The sequence below is a fragment of the Echinops telfairi genome, unplaced genomic scaffold (assembly GCF_000313985.2).
Source record: "Echinops telfairi isolate 266 unplaced genomic scaffold, ASM31398v2 ScPeMD7_2573;HRSCAF=3158, whole genome shotgun sequence".
Lineage (NCBI taxonomy): Eukaryota > Metazoa > Chordata > Mammalia > Afrosoricida > Tenrecidae > Echinops > Echinops telfairi.
The window spans coordinates 8,522,566-8,527,769 of NW_022106471.1; the positions used below are offsets into that span (position 1 = coordinate 8,522,566).

The following is a 5,204-nucleotide window of genomic DNA, read 5'->3' on the forward strand; positions in this document are numbered from 1 at the left end:
ATGATCTTTTTAATGCAGGTGCCTGCACTCTACTCCAAAGATCTCATTCTATTGGTCTGGAGTGTAACCTGTGTGTGTGTGTGTGTGTGTGCGTGCGCACACATGTACTTACAGCTTTGTTAAAGCTTTATTCTGAAGTAATTGTAGCTTCGCAGGTGGTTGCAAAGGAATGTACCCTTCTCACATGTATCCTTCTCACAAAGCTCCCCTACTAAATGCCAACATCACATACAACCATGGTGCAATAGAAAAACCAAGAAATTAACCTTGACATAAACCAAATCTAAACCTAAACTTATTTGGATTTCAGCAATTATATGTGTATTCAGTAGTCTCGTGATACTCAACTGTACTATATACTGTATATACTTGAGTATAAGCCGACCCAAATATTAGCTGAGGCACCTAATTTTACCACAAAAGCTGCATTAAAAATGTGCTGAAAAGCCCAGCTTATACTCGAGTATATATGGTAAGTTCCTCAATATCCCTGTTTTAGCCACGCCTATTTCCTCCCTTCCATCCCTAACCCCAGGCAACTATTAAACTGTTCTCCATCTATAATAGTTATTTCAGGATTGTTATATTAATAAAGCCATACAGAATATAGTCTTTGACAATGACTCTTTTTACTCAATATAATTTCCTGTACATATTTTTAAATTACGGGCTATTTCTATCTCTTTAAAGCAACCTATGTAATTATAATGTGCATCCAAGTTACCATGGCCATATGGGCTAGGTTGGTTTCAGTTCACGGTTACTAAATTTCAAACAAAAGCCTGGGGAGTTCCCCAGGAGCACTCCTTCTTGATGGGCTTTTTCCAGCCCACCTATCTTGCCCAAACTCGTTCTAAAGTCCTATGCCCTCAACCATAGCCTTCACTTGCAGGGGCCGCACATGCCTTGAGGGAAAAGGGCGCCACAAGCTGAACTCCCTCCTTTAGGCTTTTTTTGGATCCTCGCCTGGCAAATTCTTACTGTCTTGGCTGTCTTTTGATCCCTTTAAACAGATGTTTATTTTATATTTATCCACCTTATATAATTGTTATCAGTGCCAGGATTAGGTTAAAATAACCTAGTCAGCTATTGCCAGAGGAAGAACTTCACTGAATAATATCTACATAGATAGATAGATAGATAGATAGATAGATAGATAGATAGATAGATAGATAGATGAAAACACTGGATCTTTCCATGCTGCCATAATGGTCCACATGAACATCCTGGCCGATGCTCTCAAGAGCATCAGTAATGCCGAGAAGAGAGGCAAGTGCCAAGTTCTTATCAGGCTGAGCTCCAAAGTCATTGTCTGGGTTCTAACACTGATGATGAAGCCTGGCTACCTTGGCGAATTTGAAATCACAGAGCTGGGAAGACTACAGTGCACCTCACGGGCAGATTAAACAAGTGCGGAGATCTGACAGGCAGCTCAAAGTGCTAGAGAAGTGGCAGAATAACCTGCTCCCGTCCCGCCAGTTTACTTTCATGGTGCTGACGACCTCCGCCCGCATTGCGGACCACGAGGAAGCCTGGCGAAAACGCACGGGAGGGAAAATCCTGGGCTTCTTTTACTAGGGGTGTAATGCATGGAAACAAATAAAACGCCCAATGGACAAAAAGTAAAATAAAACAATGGGGTAGACCAGTGGGAGACAAAAGCCCACTGCTATCCCATTGATTCCAGTGCACAGAGATCCTGTGGGGCAGAGTAGAACTGCCCCCTAGGATTCTGATGACTGTCAGTCTTTACAGAAACAGACTGCCACTTCTTTCTTCTGTGCAGTGGCCGTGGGCTCCAACCACTGACCAAGCACATTAACCACTGCATGAGAGGCGTGAGAGAAAGTTGTTGTTCTTGTTGATAGATTGTGTTTTTAATATTTTAATTAAATTCTAGAGGTTTTAATACTTGTTGTATTCAAATTATAAATTGGTCTGTGTTGACCTGTACAAGTCCTTTATCACGGACTACCCAGTGGTGTCTATCGGAGACCCCTTCGACCAGGATGACTGGGATGCTTGGGCCAAGTTCACTGCCATCAGGGATCCAGGTGGTAGGAGACGATCTCACAGTGACCAACCCGAAGCGAATCACCAAGGCCATGGGCGAGAAGTCGTGCAACTGCCTCCTGCCCAAAGTGAACCAGATCGGCTCCGTGACTGAATCTCTGTAGGTGTGCAAGCTGGCCCAGTCCAATGGGTGGGGCGTCATGGTGTCTCATCGTTCTGGGGAGACCGAGGATACTTTCATTGCTGACCTGGTGGTGGGACTCTGTACTGGACAGATCAAGACTGGTGCGCCATGCCGATCTGAGCGCCTGGCCATGTACAACCAGATCCTCAGAATTGAAGAGGAGCTGGGCAGCAAGGCCAAGTTTGCTGGCCAGAAGTTCAGAAATCCCCTCCCAAATAAGCTGGGCAGGCAGACCTCTGGTCGTCCCTCCCCTGAGCCTGTCGGCATTCTCACCGCTTCATTAGAGCTGCCCCCGCAGCCAAGCCAGACCATCTGGACGCCTGTTGGAAACCCTAGCTTTGTGATCCTGTGACATCCCAACTCCTCGCCCATCTCGCGAGCTTCCTACCAAGTGTCCCAGTGTCATCCCGAGGTGTCAACAGGCAACATCCCCAGTGGTTTTGTTTGCAAAATAAACATCAGTGACCCCTAAAAAAAATTGGTCTGTGTTATATTGGATAGTGCCTTGATATTAAATTGTGTTTTTCATTTATGTTATCACCAGATACTATGGAATTAAGTGATCTCATTCTGTCTGCCTGGCCTTCAAAGGGAAGATGGCTATTTCCTGAGGAAGAAAAAAAAAGTCAATTGAATTTCTAAATGAGTTCCTAAACACGTAGCAGAAATAATGGGCTGGAAATCTTCTGATCTGCAAGATTTCGTTTTTGTTAAAAGAGATGATTTACGTTCATTTCCACACTAGAGTCTAATAGCCAAAGCCAGACATGGAGAATTAAGCATAGTTGATAATAAAACTGGACTAGAAAAGAATGCATGCTAATGTATAATAGCTATCTTTTTGTCAAAGGAAACAAACAAAAGGAAGAAGGAAGGAAAGAGAGTTTGGACAGCTGTCAGGGAAGGGAGATTTGAGAAGGGAGCAAATAAAGCATAGACTCTGCTTTAGAATCATTCCCCAATCTGGTCCACTGTATGAGCCACCCACCTAGAGTTAAGACCCAGATGGAGAGCATGTGCTAGAAGCAGCCAGAAAAACTGAGGGAATCCCAGCCAAAGAGACTGTAGAACTCTTGCTATAGAAATCCTAAGTTCAATGACGTGAGCGAGGTTTCTGGAACTCATTGCCTGGGTGGTAGATGAGGTAAGCCTGTTGATCAGAGTGATGTGCAGGCAGATGGGCCAAAGGGACGGTCTTAGTTATCCAGTGCTGCCATGACAGAAATATCACAAGTCGGTGGCTTTAACAAACATTTATCTCTCACAGTTTCTCAGTGTAGGGACTCTGGGTCTAAGTGATGTGCTCCACTCCTAGCTATTCTTCCTTGGTGGTCATCAGGTCCTTCCTTCTCTGTTCACTTCCATCTTCTTTTATCTCCTATAAGATAGAAGGTGATTCTGGCCACGTCACACAGTTCACCACATAAGCCTGACTTCGATAAGAAGGCAAGAGAGAAAGAAGATGAAAGGACCATAGGTTGTCATTTAGCGCAAAGAAGGGTCAGCAAGGCTGCTGGGGAGTTCTTGAGTCAAAATAGCTATCAGAAGATCCCTATGTATTTCGGATGCAGGCTTGCCTTAGAGCCATACTGCATTCAGTGAGTGGCTGGGAACAACCTTTGGGAAGAAATATGATGATGGATTTCAGAGCACAGGAGCTAGGATCTTGCTGCATTAGGCTCCCAGTAGTTGGAGATCGAATTGGCACATTCTCACAGCTACACAGGGGTGTTGCTTTTGTCAGGTGTTAGGTGACGTTTGAGTCAGCATCAATTCACTGTGACCCAGTATAGGGCAGAAACAGCATTGCCTCGTCACAAGAATTCTGCCAGCTGAAGGAAGAGAATCCTAACTGCCCTCTCCTGGGCACTTTGAAGATGACTGCTGTTGTTAGTTGCTATGGGCTACTCTAGTTCCCCTAAAAATCTCAGCGCTGAACCTGAGAGAGGGTTGGAATAGGGGTCCCATCTGGGCAGTGGGTTTTGCCTCTGTCACTCCCTTTGTGGCACAGCACTTAGGTGAGTGTGGAGCAGTGCTAATAGCACCTTTTATTGATTCCTCGGTAACATTTTCATTCTTTTGATCTCCCTATTTCCTTCTCCTGTTCCTAGTCTCCTTTCTTTTTCCTTTTTCGTTCCCCTGGTTTGTTTTTTTTTCTTACTCTCTCCTTTCCCATTTTGCCTTAGGTTTGCCTAACATCTCGTAGCTAATAAGAGGTGGCTGACCCTGCCTGTTTACAATGTTCACACAGTCCAAAGGTCAGTGAGATTACTAGCTCAAGATGGCATTTCTGATCAGATCTCAGACCTTGACATAAATTGATACAGGGGCCAATGAGAACATAGTCTCCAGCAACTGTGGGAGCTTTATCACTTTTCCCTCTATCTCAGCTACTTTTTCTTCTTTGTTTTTTATATCATCTCTGGCCTGGCTCTCCTTCACGTACACTCAGTCCCACCCAGGCACCCGCATTCCTAAACTCTTCCTGATTTCACTATCTCTGCAGCTGCTCCTCCTGGGGCCAGACTTGGCATTCGAAGTCAGGAGGTTTGAAATAACACAGAAGCCATTTTCCCAGTGCAGTTGGTTCTGGTACTTGCTGCTTCCTAAGCTGTACCCATCTAACTTTTTTTTTTCCTTCCTGGTTCGAACTCTAGTCAAGGGTCAGGTTTATTCTTCATGGCAACCATCCATGGGAATGTGGAGAGCAGAGGGGGGTGGGCCCCCTAGCCATTGCTAAGGCAAGGTCAGACAGGACTGGTAAGCAGCAAGGTCAGACCTGGAGCAGAACCGCGGAGGAAGGTTTGGTAGTATAAACACCAGGCCTCCTGAAAGAACGTTCAGAGACTGAAAATTCATAAACTTCCATCAAATTAGAGCCTTTAAACAACTGTTCCTCTGGGTGATAGCAATGGGCCTCTGCCCTGGGTCAACTCTTATGTCACCACCATCACACGCCGTGCCCTCTGTGACTGAGAGATCAGAGACACTCTGGTGGAGATGGAGT

General features: G+C 45.1%; 1 pseudogene; it reads left to right on the forward strand.

Moving 5' to 3' along the window:
- Positions 1–1,205: 1,205 nt before the first annotated feature.
- On the forward strand, positions 1,206–1,578 carry LOC105979325 (annotated as a pseudogene).
- The last annotated feature ends 3,626 nt before the right edge of the window (positions 1,579–5,204 follow it).